The 16,382-nt window shown below is 46.3% G+C and overlaps 1 long non-coding RNA gene across 1 annotated transcript; it reads right to left on the bottom strand.

Annotated features, from left to right (window-relative positions):
• Positions 1 to 12,696: 12,696 nt before the first annotated feature.
• Positions 12,697 to 14,441, bottom strand: LOC129387787 (uncharacterized). The gene is made up of 2 exons (XR_008614967.2): positions 14,075 to 14,441; positions 12,697 to 12,826 (listed from the first exon to the last, which is right to left on the bottom strand). It is a non-coding gene; the product is annotated as an uncharacterized lncRNA (long non-coding RNA).
• Between the last annotated feature and the right edge of the window lie 1,941 nt (positions 14,442 to 16,382).

Raw genomic sequence — 16,382 nt, 5'->3', positions numbered from 1 at the left:
GTCGCGCTTGTGCGCGGTGTTTCAGCTCGTCGTTGCTCTTTGACACGGCAGTAGTCACTTCACTCTGAGAATTCCTTACAACCTTCGGAGCTTATCTTGTCCGAAACGATGTTCGTCATTCATCTTGCGGGCCTTTCTTTTCTTTCACGCAGCGCGCCCAGTACTTTAAGGTCACGATCGCCATTGTTCGTGTGAGCGTGCCATAGCAGTCTTGACAGAGGAAAGTATAGAGAACGCAGTGTGTTACAGAAAATGCATGCAATATATATAAGGATCATTGTTTGTGGACGAGTCCCAAAAGGGTGCAAACTTATTCTCAGAGCGTATCAGATGTAAACGCGCTCACATTTCGTATTCCTCTGATGGAGTTGTAACCGCTCACGATGCAATGAGTCCCAACACGTGAGATTTCGGTCACTGTGTCATATATATATATATATATATATATATATATGTATTGAATGTAAATTGCTTTAGCGTGGCTAGGGCGTGGTGGTGCGTGTGCACGTAGTAGCATTAATTACGTCCTTTCTTATCCAGTAGCGCCATCGGCCATGATGACACTGCGGGAAGACAAATCTGTCCGTTTCTGCAAGTTTCAGTTGCATTGGCATGATGCTCAGCAGGAAGATGCCTTACATTGCTTGGTCCCTAGGCGATAATGTGAGCACAGAATGTGTCAGATATCCCCTTGTAACTACGTCCGCAGTCAATATCGGTTTACTACAGTCAACCAGTTTTTCTTTGTGTTTTGGAATTAAACTCTCGATAAAATTCAAGCAATCGTACAGTGAAACTCGATTTTGAAGACACAGGCTTTTTGGGAAATTAGCCAGAGGCTTTCTCAAAGCGCAAAAATAAAGCTTCACGCTCCGTGTGGGTAAGAGATCCTCTTTGACGAGCGCTGAAGCTTCAGTAGGCTTTATATCGCTCATTGTCTTCCATCGCGAACGCGACTGCCTTGGCCAAAAGTCTAACTTGCGAGTTAGGGTACAGCAGCATGACGTCATGGGTGCTGGAGCGCAGAGAGGCCGTGGTGGGTGCCTTCTACGTCCCACACATTGCAAAAAACATGGGGCATCGTTGGGGCGAGTTTTTGGGCTCCTCACTCCACGCATGTCATAAATCTAACAATCCGCCGGGCAACGTGGCCACATGCGCATCACTTTCGTTGGCACGTGCGTTCTATGGCGTAAAAGTGAGCTATCTGCAAATGAGCAAATATACAGGGTGATTTAGTTAACCAGTGCCAATTCTTAAAAAAGAAAAGCTACGTGTGCTTTACGAGAATGCAAACAAATTAATATTGTCCGGTGTCCTTTTGAGTATTTATTTTTCATGGTATTTATTTTCCATGAGGGCCTAGGTCGTTAATCAACAATAATTAATAATCAACCCTTAAAGTATTATTTCAACGCCAAATATTTAACGGAGAAGTTGTAGAGACCTGTTGACAAATATCCAAATAATTTCTTTCCGTGGAAATAGCTGGTGTGGTGTTAATTTTTTCCGGCTGCAAGCAAAGGAGCACGACTTGAAAAGAAAAAAATCACCACGCTTACGCGCACCAATATTCGTGCCCTCAAACATGCTACTAACGAATGCACGCCGACCGAAGGCATGAACAGGCTTTAAGAAACGGAGATGGATTGAATACAATGATCGTGGCTTCCACAGTTGCAGAGATGTCTGCTGAAAGAATGAAGCAAATGGAGACGGATAATAAGCGATAAATAATGCACGGCAATTGTTGAACCTCTGTCAATGTTCTTGCTGGTCACAGACGGCGTAAGGACGAGGAGGTTTTGACGACGGATGGCGATGCATCGAGCACGACCGGTGTGGCCATCGACTGTCACTCTTGCTTGAAGCCAATTCATGCCGTCTGTCTGTGTGCAGCATCGGGGATTAGTTGCTATCACGTTTGAGCTCGCTAACGTCGCTCCGTGCAAGTACTTAGCCCACGCGGTTCTTTTTCACATCTCTCGCACTTCCTTTGCAGTCCAGATGAGTGAGAATACCTTCAAGGAAAGGAATTATTTGAATATTTATCAATAGGCCTCTACAACTTCTCCATTGAACGTTTTGCCTTTAAAGCAATCCTTCGAAAGTTCGCTAATTTTTGGCAATTGAAGATTCAAGCTCATGGTAAAAAATACTGTGTTTCTAAGGAGGACTGATCAATAGTAAGTTGGCTGCATTGCCGAACACACACATGGAATGTTTAAAGGCGCACTGAGACAATATTTTCTTGTTTTCTTTATTTCTGCTGTAGCTCAAGGTCTGGCACCTTTAAGCCCCAGAAAACAATACTGTGAGGCCTCATCATCATCATCATCATCAGCCTAGTTACGCCCACTGCAGGGCAAAGGCCTCTCCCATACTTCTCCAGCTACCCCGGTCATGTACTAATTGTGGCCATGTTGTTCCTGCAAACGTCTTAATGTCATCCGCCCACCTAACTTTCTGCCGCCCCCTACTACGCTTCCCTTCCCTTGGAATCCAGTCCGTAACCCTTAATGACCATCGGTTATCTTCCCTCCTCATTACATGTCCGGCCCATGCCCATTTCTTTTTCTTGATTTCAACTAAGATGTCGTTTACCCGCGTTTGTTGCCTCACCCAATCTGTTCTTGTCTTATCCCTTAACGTTACACCTATCATTCTTCTTTCCATAGCTCGTTGCGTCGTCCTCAATTTCATCAGAACCCTTTTCGTAAGCCTCCAGGTTTCTGCCCCGTACGTGAGTACTGGTAAGACACAGCTGTTATACACTTTCCTCTTGAGGGATAGCGGCAACCTGCTGTTCATGATTTGAGAATGCCTGCCAAACGCACCCCAGCCCATTCTTATTCTTCTGGTTATTTCAGTCTCATGATCCGGGTCCGTGGTCACTACCTGCCCTAAGTAGATGTATTCCCTTACCACTTCCAGCGCCTCGCTGCCTATCGTAAACTGCTGTTCTCTCCTGAGACTGTTAAACATTACTTTAGTTTTCTGTAGATTAATTTTCTGACCCACCCTTCTGCTTTGCCTCTCCAGGTCAGTGAGCATGTATTGCAATTGGTCTCCTGAGTTACTAAGCAAGGCAATATCATCAGCGAATCGCAAGTTGCTAAGGTATTCTCCATCAACTTTTATCCCCAATTCTTCCCACTCCAGGTCTCTGAATACCTCCTGTAAACATGCTGTGAATAGCATTGGAGATATCGTATCTCCCTGTCTGACGCCTTTCTTTATTGGGATTTTGTTGCTTTCTTTGTGGAGGATTACGGTGGCTGTGGAACCACTATAGATAGCTTCCAGTATCTTTACATATGGCTCATCTACACCCTGATTCCGTAGTGCCTTCATGACTGCTGAGGTTTCGTCTGAATCGAATGCTTTTTCGTAATCAATGAAGGCTATATATAAGGGTTGGTTATATTCGGCACATTTCTCTATCACCTGATTGATAGTGTGAATATGGTCTATTGTTGAGTAGCCTTTACGGAATCCTGCCTGGTCCTTTGGTTGACAGAAATCTAAGGTATTCCTGATTCTATTTGCGATTACCTTAGTAAATACTTTGTAGGCAACGGACAGTAAGCTGATCGGTCTATAATTTTTCAAGTCTTTGGCGTCCCCTTTCTTATGGATTAGGATTATGTTAGCGTTCTTCCAAGATTCCGGTACGTTTGAAGTCATGAGGCATTGTGTATATAGGGCGGCCAATCCTTCTAGGACAGTGTTCCCACCATCCTTCAACAAATCTGCTGTTACCTGATCCTCCCCAGCTGCCTTCCCCTTTTGCATAGCTCCCAAGGCGTTCTTTACCTCTTCCGGTGTTACTTGTGGGATTTCAAGTTCCTCTAGCCTATTCTCTCTCACCTTATCGTCATGGGTGTTACTGGTACTGTATAAATCTCTATAAAACTCTTCAGCCACTTGAACTATCTCATCCTTATTAGTAACGATATTGCCGGCTTTGTCTCTTAACACACGCATCTGATTCTTGCCTATTCCTAGTTTCTTCTTCACTGCTTTTAGGTTTCCTCCGTTCCTGAGAGCCTGTTCAATTCTATCCATACTATAGGTCCTTATGTCCGCTGTCTTACGCTTGTTGATTAACTTAGAAAGTTCTGCCAGCTCTATTCTAGCTGTAGGGTTAGAGGCTTTCATACATTGGCGTTTTTTGATCAGATCTTTCGTCTCCTGCGATAGCTTACTGGTTTCCTGTTTAACGGCGTTACCACCGACTTCTATTGCGCACTCCTTAATGATGCCCATAAGACTGTCGTTCATTGCTTCAACACTATGGTCCTATTCCTGGGTTAAAGCCGAATACCTGTTCTGTAGCTTGATCCGGAATTCCTCTAGTTTCCCTCTTACCGCTAACTCATTGATTGGCTTCTTATGTACCAGTTTCTTCCGTTCCCTCCTCAAGTCAAGGCTAATTCGAGTTCTTACCATCCTATGGTCACTGCAGCGCACCTTGCCGAGCACGTCTACATGTTGTATGATGCCAGGGTTCGCGCAGAGTATGAAGTCGATTTCATTTCTAGTCTCACCATTCGGGCTCCTCCACGTCCACTTTCGGCTAACCCGCTTGCGGAAAAAGGTATTCATTATCCGCATATTATTCTGTTTTGCAAACTCTACTAATAACTCTCCTCTGCTATTCCTAGAGCCTATGCCATATTCCCCCACTGACTTGTCTCCGGCCTGCTTCTTGCCTACCCTGGCATTGAAATCGCCCATAAGTATACTGTATTTTGTTTTGACTTTACCCATCGCTGATTCCACGTCTTCATAGAAGCTTTCGACTTCCTAGTCATCATGACTAGATGTAGGAGCGTAGACCTCTACAACCTTCATTTTGTACCTCTTATTAAGTTTCACAACAAGACATGCCACCCTCTCGTTAATGCTATAGAATTCCTGTATGTTACCAGCTATGTTCTTATTAATCAGGAATCCGACTCCTAGTTCTCGTCTCTCTGCTAAGCCCCGGTAGCACAGGACGTGCCCGCTTTTTAGCACTGTATATGCTTCTTTTGGCCTCGTAACTTCACTGAGCCCTATTATATCCCATTTACTGCCCTCTAATTCCTCCAATAGGACTGCTAGACTCGCCTCACTAGATAACGTTCTAGCGTTAAACGTTGCCAGGTTCATATTCCAATGGCGGCCTGGCCTCACAGAACCCTAAATATTTAATTATATTAGCATTTCTATTGTGCTGAGACATCATAGCGTCGTATGTCGTCACGTGAGAGCAGGACATTCGGACTTTGTTTACATGCGCTTCGGCGCGCTTGGTCGTCCCCTATGCAGTTAGACTGGCCCTCTCAATGAGCAGCAGCATACGAGGCGACATAGCTCACCGGATTGAGTGTCACAACGTCGCAGTGTCGTGCTCCCACGTGACCCCATACTTCGTGGTCTCGTCATAAAATAGTATCTTCATTCGTAACGAAACCAAAACTGGCTCTAGACAAGCTATTGTATTAATTATTCGTGGAGCTTTGAGGCTTGTCACTATATTTTCTAGGGTTTAAATGTCCAGGAACTTCATTTACCGCAACGAGATGAATAGTCGAATATATCGCGTCAGTACAAGAGTTGCAGAGTGGATCCACTTCATTCCAATACCATTAAGGTGAATGGAAATCCTCGTAATTCCTCTCCTTACAACTGCTGTGAATGATGAGAATTGGACCATTACCGCTCCTGGAGTCGCTAAGCTGGTTCATTCTAAGCCTGCAATTCCAGTAGCTGAATACCTTTCTCTATAATTGCTTAGTACTGGCGGTTGCACGCCTAACGAGAAAAATATTTTTTGAAGTCCTAACACCATGAATTATGTGTGTTACCTACTGTTTTTTTTTTTTTTTGCGCTAACGTAAACACGGCTTTGTGGCCTCTTTTTTTTCTTCAGGGCGTTCTTGCCTGTAAGCTAACAAGTTATTAATCATTCGCGTAAAGTGAAGTGCAAAATAAATTTACACCGTGTCCGCCGTAGTGGGTGAACGTACTTAATTGAGGAAAAAAAGGAGGCCAGAGGCAAGCAAAATTAAGATGGCGTTCTGCAAGGAAAATGCTGTTGTCGCAGTAATGAACTCAGAGCCGGAGGAATCGCTAAAGTCAGCTGCGCCCTTGTCTCACATTTACTGGCCTATCAACGGGCCCCATTTTCCAGCGAATCTCTCTGATCCCCTGTTATCATGACTTCTCGATACTCGACAGTGTGTGAAAAAAAAAGAAAAGATAGAAAAAAAACATGTTGCGCCTTGCAGATCACCGTGGACTCGAGCACGCAGTGTGCCAACACTTGCAACGCGGGCATTTTGAACCTGCATCCCTTTGTAGGGGTGCGTCAATTTCGGAAACAGAATGGAATACGAATACGAGTCGACTACTATGAGCGAATAGAATCGAGTTCAAAATAATTTTCGAATGGTTTTACAAGATTGAGCAGAAGGTTTTCACGGTTCACATGAACAAAGTTTCACGTTATAGCGCGGTCAAACGCTTTTGTAACAAAGTGTTCGGGACCTCCGAAATCTTTCATTATAGAGGTCACTTTGCTGTAGAGGTCGCACGCCGTACCGCTTACAATAGCACAGATTGAGCAGGTGCGTTTAATAAAAGAAAACCTTTCCAGAGAGACTTAGAAAAATAAGTCGCTAAACATTTTTTTGTGCAAAATTGGTCAGACAGAATTCGCGACGGCTGCTAACCTTATTGAATCGAGGTTAACAACATGCCCAGCGCTGAAACGTAGGAGCTACCCAGCTGTGTTAAGCTGCGGATTTTCGAATGACGCTACACCTCCCTTGCTATCAAAATTTAGGCTTCGCTTATGCTGGATGCGCAAGACGCACTAAATTCCACCGACCAGCATGATTTGGCTAAGCAACAACAATTTCTGCCGTCAGCATAAGCTTATCTGCTTTGTCCGTGTGCGCAGTGTGATAAGGAGCCACTTCCAAGTTTCCACATTTCCATATTGTAATAAAGTTTATTCACTCACTCCATACTTTAAACGTAATTAGTTATAAACCTAATAAGGCTTTGTTGATTATTCAGTTATGGTATTTTGGTTTGTGGTGCAAATATTATCTGCAATGATTAGGATTGTGCTTTCAAAAATATGTTTGTGAGTATAAAAGAAAACGCTTGGGAAGGTTGTTTGAACTTGGACTCTTGCAATGATTTTTTGACATTGTCGTTGTTTTATCTTTCCGCAAAGATGACAACGCCGGGCTTACCGAGGGAAACCTATGACCCTGAAGAGAACTTCCTCCTGCCGCCGGGCGAGACCATGCAACAGTTCTGCACCAGGAAGTTTTGGCCAGAGTTAAGCCCTACACCACCCCTTTTATGGCTGCCACCGATCCCGCTTGCTCCGAGACCGAACGATGTACAATTGCGGCCAGTAATCTGCGTCTTGAACGCTAAGTGAGCATTCATAGGTGGCTCTGTATGGTACAGCACTGGCGCATTCACCACGCGGGCGGGCATGCCTTCACATGCCTGTCATTTCAATCGGCGAAAAAGTAAACAAGATGGACTGAATTGCAATTGTGGCATTTCGCGGTTTTATACTGTGGCGTCATTGTCTCCCGTCCACCTGCCCGCGCACTATTCGTCGAACTGCGCACTGATATTGAAGCAGCGCACTTACATCTGACACGTGCACGCACACACAGAAAGGACATACACAACCACTGCAACTACTGTATTGTTGTTCAAAGACCCGCCTCTTTGTAGTGTCCCTCGAGAAGCGCACGTGATCTTACCGCAGTGAGCCGTCAACGAGAGCCAGAGTAAAACATACACAAAAAAAAGATATTTTTTTTCTTAGATTCCACCTCTAAGAATCCAAGAAAAAGTCCTCGGCGTGTACGTGTGCGTGTACGTGTGTTTACGTGTCTGTGCGTGTACGTGGGTCTGTGTGTGCGTGTACGTGTGAGATATCATGGCCCACCGAGTAGCCCATCAATACCTTTTAAAGTGCGCACTATAATCGCCGAATTTTACTGTTCGAGTCACGGTCACGTATTCCTCCAGCTACACAACGTGCGTTCCGGCGGTCTATGCCGTTGCGAAAGAATCCGGCTGGCGTTTCACAAGATCGGACAGGAGTTCACGTTGACGCCGAATACGGTAACGTGTTTACGTGCTTTCTACCCGAAAACATCTATACTATAGCGTGGAATCACTTCCCACAGTCACCACACCCACCGTTGATACATCCGTTTCTAATTTTTTTAAACTAATATATTTGGGAGGTATGACTGTATCGTGCTTTTTGTGCAGTTTATCGCAAGTACATGATTACTTTTTATAGGTAGTGCTACTATAACATTTATTGTTCTATTATGCTATTGTATATCATGCCTAATGCGTACCGTCTTACTTTGGATTCTGGTTCTTATTATTTACCTCTAGCTTCTGGAGTCTGTAATTCCTAATAGCAGAATTACTAAAATAAATAAATAAATAAGTAAATAAAGGGTCGCGCTTTCACGAGTGCTGCTCGTGGAGCTGCGCAGAATGCCTGATGGCCGCTCGGGCACTCGCAGATATCGACGCTTCAACGAGCTGTACCCGGTCTCCCATCTGCCGCTAGACTACTGCTCTTCGATCGTCGTGTACAGCTACGCGGTGGACGGGACCACCGGCAACATCGCGCGGAAGTACCGGAGCATCGAGAGCTACGTGGACGCACTGCGGACCTTGAAGGACAATGGCCAACTCAAGCACCGCACGAATAACATTACCGCGTACTTCACCGTCGGGGGAGAGCGCGAGGACAGCGCCAACCTTTCGTTGGTCGCCGCAAACTATCCCATTCTGTATAAGTTCGCGACACTTGCGTCTGAGAATGTTCGCCAAAGCGAATTATGGGAGGTAAGCTTTTCATTGACATCGTATACCGGGAGTTTAAACGGAATCATAGGAAAAATCAAAAGTAAAGAACAACAAAACAAGAATTATTGACATGTAAGATAGTGGGCTGGTAGCTGTACTCTGGTTATTGTTTTGATGACTGCTGCGCTTAGAACGAGGCCACCGCAATTCTTGTGCCGGGTCTCCGCGCTGACTGCGCAGCCGACGCGAGCGGCGGGAAGCGTGCACGGTGCGAGCTGTGGCCCCGCTCTTTGTTTCTGCTATCGCGCTTATCGACACATAATTCATGGATGTTACGTGATCGGACATCGCGTTCTCGTGACAGTGAAGAACGAGACACTGCGATAGGCGTGACAGGGAAGACTAGCTCTTCATTGGGGGAACTTGCGGTCACAAAAAAGCAAGCAACGCTCACGCTCGACGAAAGAGGGAGCCACACTCGTCGGACGTAGAAATCTGGGGCCGAATCTTATAACGGTTCGGTTGGGGAACCGTTCCTTTGGCCTCACCTGATTGGCCGAAATTTTGATTACGTCACAGGTCGTCAGAGGCAGCGGGGCGGTATCGCAATTTTTGAATACGTCACGCACCTGTCAATCATCTTCAAAGCGAACCGGTCGTAGGAACCGGCGAAGGGGTAGTCCGCTTTGGGTTCCGTTGCTGTGGCTTGGCTTTGGCTTGCGACCCTGGCCGCGCGCGCCGGTCGCGCGACCCCGGAGACACGCGGGCGTTGCGCGCGCGTGCGTTGGTTGCTTCGGAGGCTATTACTTGCCTTCGTCGTCTGCTTGGCGTTCCTATTTCGGTGTCGACCACGGCTGGAAGCGCGATACGCGTTCGAAGAAGGTACGGATAATGAGTTGCACCGCCCTTGCTGGCTTTCTAAGTAAACCTTTTGCAGGCTACGCTATCAAATGGAGGGGACTCAGGTGCAAGCGTACGAGTGGCCATTCCACGCAGAGGAAGGAATATTGCGCGCTGCGGTTCATCGCCACCGGCCTGCAGCTCCCAGAGGTCGGTCGGACGTGAAGCATTCATCGGAATGACCTAGATCTCTGCTGCCGACACTGTCCACAAAGTTGCTCTCGCAATTACTGTGTTGGCCGGTTGAAGGGCTGGGTCAGCTTTCCCGTGACCTCAGCTTCAAAGCCAATGCCAAGGAGATATTTGCATGGTGAGATCGAATTCTCAGTGCTATCGCCAGCGTGAATAGCTCGCAGATCGCCGTTCAGCAGTCAGAAGGGTTCAACCTAGGCTGGTTCAGCACTTCCTTCGTTCGGCTGATAAAACTATACAGTCAGGACGGGAAGATATTGTGGAGATCTCTTATTTGGCTGCCTTTTTTTTTCTCTGGTTCGGGAGTGCCGCACTTTGTTACTCAATTTTACGGCACAGCGCGCACCGTCAGCACCACACTCTTCGATTTGACTTCGCGCAGGCAATGCAGGGCCCGTGTATCGTAATGTTCGATTTCAAGTTCCATTGCTTTTATCACGCGACGCGCCGTGGGGCTTATCGCAGGGGCAGCGGCAGCGCGGTGGCGAGCGAGTCATGTCCGAGCCGATGACGAAGGGCGAAAAAAGATGGAAAATTGATGTAGTCGGCTAGTAAAGGTGTCCCTAAGAACCAGTTCACGGTTTTGTCGCGCTCGCTACTTGAGAAGTGCCGGCAGTGCGTTCCTGTTGCGTGCATCGTGCGAGCTCCTGGTAGCAGACGACATAGCGCTGCGCTCTGCCAACTCATTTACGCTTGTGATACCGCCTGTCGGCTGAGAATAAAAAAGAATGACATTAATAAATTACTTCTGCATTGCGTAAACGCCCGGCACCACACGTTTATACTTCAGAACTTGGCGTATAATATTTAATTTATATTTTACATTTATTTAGCAAGCAGAAACATTCTGCAATTCCTCGATTAGCTCGTCATATAATGACGTACACTTCAGAGGTGGCACCCTCTCATCTATTGGTCGCGTCCTCCCCTTCTTCCACCGCCGGCTTGGGAGTGGCACATCTAGTGACGTAAGCGGCGAAGCGAACGGTTCGTATTCCGAACCGTTATAAGATTCGGCCCCTGGGGTGTTATTCTCGACACGCATGGCGGCTGCACGGCCGCCATTATCCGCCATGTTTACTCTCTGATTGGCTGTCGAGAGGTCAGGTGTTTTGAAATTTGTGCCGGGAAGCGGAAATATTGCAAAATGGAATTTTGCGTTTTCATCAAAATGACGAAACGTGACGTGGAGCTGGAAATTTTATGGACTAATACATTTTTTTTGGTCCTTGGCAGCTATATTGCGATGTTAGCGCTTCAAAAAGAATGTGAGCGGTAGCATGCACAACCAGTGCAATGCATGTGCGATTGCGCGAATATGTGGTGGCGATCCAAGTTATGCGCCATGCCAGCTTGCTGATTGGCTGAAGCACTATCTCATGAGAAGCGTCACAGGAAGGGCTGTGTCGTAAACGTCATTTTGACGATGCGTGACGTTGCGCTGGGCCGCCATTGCTGAGATTTTCCACCATAATTTTTGCTGCGACGAGCCGCTCGAATTATGCTAATGAGCAGCCATATGCAATGGCAGTATCGCCACATTTTCCCCGTGGTTTGGCGCCACGAAAATCTTTTGTTCATAACGCGTGCTCATAGTATTTGCATCGCTCTCGGGTGGTGTTGGCATTTGTGTTTGGGGCAATCATTTTTTAAAAGAACGCGTTTATACGAAATAATATTGGTTGAACATAGCAAACTTTCGGCAATGTTGTCCACTTTTCACTGCTGCATTTGTATTGTAATCAAGATTAATGCCTTTTCGCACAATAAACAGTCATGACAACGGCCTCTTTCTAATTTATAAAAAGAAATGTACGCAAGGTGGCGCCTTGAAGTTTCCTCCCGCGGTGCGAGTAACCAGCGAAATGAACAAGAGATGGCAGCGCCGGCGCTTGCGTCACGCTAGTGGATATCTCTGGCGCGCGCAACGCTATCGGTGATATTCGGCCGTTTCTCAGCCAGCCGAATCGGGCTGAATCATTGCGTTTCACAAGATAACGATAACGTGGCCTAGAACGTGCGCGCATCACCACTGGTACGTCGCGTATGTTGTCTCAAGCAAGAAAACAAGCGCGTTGGCACCAACCATGCGATGACTCATTCCATTTTCCGGGGACACGCATCTTCGCTGTTGAAGCAGACGACGGAAGCGAGAAGCGTTTTCGACAGAATAATCATACGCTTTGACATAGCTGCTTTGTTTTTACTGCGGAGGAAAACTGTTTTGCTTTACCGATAACGCTACATTCAGTGCCTTCCTTTCAATTTCTTAAGCGAAACGTCTAGTTAGCGTCACGTCACGTAAGCCCCCAAAACGGGGCCACCAGCGCCATTTTGTTTGTGTCGCGCCTACGTCACGCATCGAAGAAAATGGCGGAATGTCCAGAATAGCGCCCCTGATCTGCGGGTCACGTGCGTCGGCTATTCTTGCATAGAGAAAAATTTCAACAAGAGCGGACACTCCCATAGAGCCCAACGGCCGAATTGACTGTAGGACACCAAGCGGATGGTATCAACTCCTTCCGGTTTCGGTTTCGGGCACGCGCGTTTTGAACACCAGTTGGTACACGCCGCTCCGGATCCGCTGTTCGGCACGGCATTTATTTTATTTAATTTCGCTTCTGCTGAACCCCACGTGGCCTTGGCGTAGAATGGTTTCATTATTTAGTAAAAATGATTGCGAACGACCTTTACAAGACTCCGCCGAATCCGTCAGGTGCAATTTTATGAAGAAAACGCAAGAAGTCTTCCGAAATGATGAAATGTTTATTTTGCTCTATATATATACTCGTTCCGGGCTTCTGCATACATCCATAGTTGGGGCACCAGGTAAGCAGCAGTCGTTGCCGTACGAAGGTTCACCGGATGCCATCAGCTGAAAGTAAATTACAAGCATGTATCATTTTGGTATATTGACCTAACTGGAGTATAGCGTGTAGAGGCGAAATGTGCGTAAGTGCTGAATGAGCGGCATTACAGATAAATTCGCTTTACATTTCGTACATTCACATACATTCATAATTTCATAATTCATGTACATTTCGCAGCACAGAGTCCTCCCAAACAATGCCATAAAATCTGAACAAAACATCCGATTTTCAAGCACCGCTCCCTTCCCGGGCATTATTTCCTGCACTTTAACTGCACAAATACACGGGTGACTGCGCGTTTCCAAAACTTGGCCTCAGTCGACGCGATGGAACGCCAAATACACAGAGGTGGATACAACACAAGCTCAGCCAGACCATGTTACACGCTCGCAGAATACATTCTAGTCACACTCAAGACAGATTCGTGGGTGCAAAGCCTGTTTTCAGTCGCTCAGAATACATAAATGTAATGTTCTTGAGCTGCTCCTCCGTGTTATCTTTTACGCGTCTTGCCGGCGCATGCAACACTCCCGTGTTATCACTCTCGGCAATCGCTCGTCGCGTTTTCGACAAGCGTGAGTACCGAAATAAGGTATATGTTGTTGCAGAGCTATGAAATGCGTCACAAACTTGTCCCACTAAAATTCAGCACACGAAAAACTAACTCACTATGGCCGGCTTGCTTTTTTGCTAACAGCTTCACAGCCCCAGGCGCGGCGAGCATGCCTCAAGGTATCCCAAAAAGTTACCAAATAAATTACAATACTTTTTTGGGTCAGCGAATGCGTCACGAACTTCCACCAGTAAGATTCAGTACACGCGACACTAACTGCGGCTCACAGCCGAGCTGCTTTTCGCTAACTGCACCTCTACGCCGAGCGCGGCCACTGTGCTTTAAAGTACCCCAAAAAGTAGTGAAATTAGTTACAATAATGTCTGGGGTCACAGAAAGCGCCAAAACTTGGCCCGGTAAGATTCAGTACACGCGAAACTGCGTTACACGGCCAAGGTGATTTTCGTCAAAAAGGCAGGTGCGGCGAGCGTGCCCAAAAATTACCAAAATAAGTTATAATTATGCTTAGGCTCATAGAAAGCGTCGCAAACATCTCCCAGTACGAGTAATTAACTCATATTAGCTAGGCTTGGACTGCGGAGCTGTTTTTCGACAACTGCGTCACTACATTGGTTCAGTTTTGAGCAGTAAGCCTAAATGTGCTTGAAGTCGTCGCAGACTGTCAAACAAATTTCCTCACCTTGCTGTAGCACAGTAGCGCAGCGGTGCCGTGTCGAAATGCAGACGGAACACAAGAGAACGCCGGGAACCCCAAAAACGGGCTACATCCAAAAGAGACGGGTCGCCGAGCACGCGAGCTTCACATGCGCAGCCGCCGTCGCTCACTCCTGCGGCTTGTCTGGCGCATGACGTATGCACCCGCGTCTGGAGTGCCGCTAGCTTGTTGCTAGGCAACGCAACAAAAAGTTGTAAAATATAAGTTCATTTGCATGCAAAACTTTTTCGCTTTTAGTGGGAAAAAATAAAAAAAATAAAACGTCGTCTGGAAGTTTATTTCACATTCTTTTTTTCTGATGCTCGCGTCAACTAACGGATGGAGTTGAAACTCAGCGTGACGTGTTTCCTGTTGCCAGTTTTTCAAGAGTGTCCCCTCTTGTTGAATTTCTTTCTCTATGATTCTTGCGTGACTCGGCGGAGATTTCGGCACCATCGCTGGCTGACGGGTGCGTTCCAGAATGTGGTGACAACATTATTCGTGTCGCGCGTGAGCCCTGATCACACAAGCTTCGGCGACAGCATGTATGACTGCAGCTAGAATCGGCGGCAGGAGTCCAGAGGGTTCCGGTACAACCAGGCGCGTCTTGCGCCGAGCGATAACTTTTATGGTAAAGCTAATTCCGCGAAATTCAGCAAGATGGAGGAAGCGGCACGAAAGCTATACCTGACACTCGAAAAATAAGGGCTGCCACTGGACGAAGGCGACGACGCGCCTGCGAGTTTACGTGGGTTGGCTTCCAGCTTGACCAGTGTTTGGGCCATTTGTAGTTTCCGCCTATTTTATTGTCGCGTAATAATATTAACGAACATTGCTTGGCGACAAATCGTCTGTAATAACTAGTGCGTGCATATAATTTGTTTTTCTATATAGGTGGTCTTCGGTTGCCATCACATTTAGTGCCATCGGTACTTTCTTTTTCTTCCTGGTGAACAATGCGCTCTTAGTAGCCCTTTTATACTTGTACGTTTAAATGTCTTACGCGTGCGCAGTGATTCTGTGTTCATCAGTTTCTTTAATTGCTCTTGTATTATGCTACTCCTTGAGTGTATCGTTATGATTACTAATGTTACTGTCGTTCTTTATTTACTAACTCCTTAACCTCCTACTACTGCTTCTGCTACTGCTAATACTACTACTACTGCTTCTAACTACTACTACTACTACTACTACTACTACTACTACTACTACTACTACTACTACTACTACTACAACTACTACTGCTGCTGCTGCTGCTGCTGCTGCTACTGCTAGTAGTAGTAGTAGTAGTAGTAGTAGTAGTAAAGTAGTAAGCAGTAAGTGGCGATTTTTCTTCTTCGTGTCCTCAGTTACTACGAACTACTCTGGAGTTGCACCGTGCTTCGAGTTACGTGTGAGATCCCTCAGAGTATAGACCATTTCACATTCCTGCTTATCACAGCGAACACACGACTGTTCATATGATACAAAGATTGCTCAATATTTATTTTGTTGATCTCAATATATTTTAGTCGCTGTTTATATATTAGCTTCTATTTGCCCTGGTTTTTCTGTCTTTTCTTCTAATCGACATTTACCTTGCATTCGGTTGAATAGTTAATAATTCATATTTGTGTTCGCATCTGAACTTATTTGTTTTTTTCCTTTTTATTTTGCCAAAATGCTCTGTGCTTGTTTGTCCCTGCGTAATTTCGCTCGTTATTGCTTATGTCGTCTTGTAGTTGTCTTTAAATTGTTCTCGTTTTTTTAATGTACCCATACGACGCTATTCAGACCTGGACATTCTTCCTAGGCTTGTGAAATAGACAGTTGATCGATTGATTGATTGATGTAATGATTGGTTGATTCATTACCCCTATTATTTCCCGCAGGGATTAAATGTGGACTGGAACTATCCGGGAGACCCATGCAGCAGTAACGTCTCCAACATGCAGAACCTTTTCTTTCGGCTGCTAGCGAGGCTTAACGACAGTGGTCTCCGCCTCATTGTCAGCGTCCCGCCAGTGAAGTCGCGGCTCAGTGCCTACGGCCTCGACGAAATGGTCAGCGGAGTCGATTACGTCATCATCAAGACGCACACGCACACGGCGCCCCCATCACTGCGCAATGTTGTCAGGTGCAGCGGCGACCAGAGCGCAGCGGCAGACGTTTTCAACGCAGCGCTCAGTACGTTCAACATGACCGACAAGGCGAATCTGGGATACAGCATTTCGGTGAGTGGCGTCCAAGATGTTCTATATTTCTGAAAGGGCTAAATGGCTGTCCCTGTCAGATCATACGCCGCCACTGTCGC

The sequence above is a fragment of the Dermacentor andersoni genome, chromosome 2 (genome assembly GCF_023375885.2).
Source record: "Dermacentor andersoni chromosome 2, qqDerAnde1_hic_scaffold, whole genome shotgun sequence".
NCBI lineage: Eukaryota > Metazoa > Arthropoda > Arachnida > Ixodida > Ixodidae > Dermacentor > Dermacentor andersoni.
The sequence above is the reverse complement of the archived record's forward strand: the minus strand, read 5'-3'. Positions and strand labels throughout refer to the sequence as shown.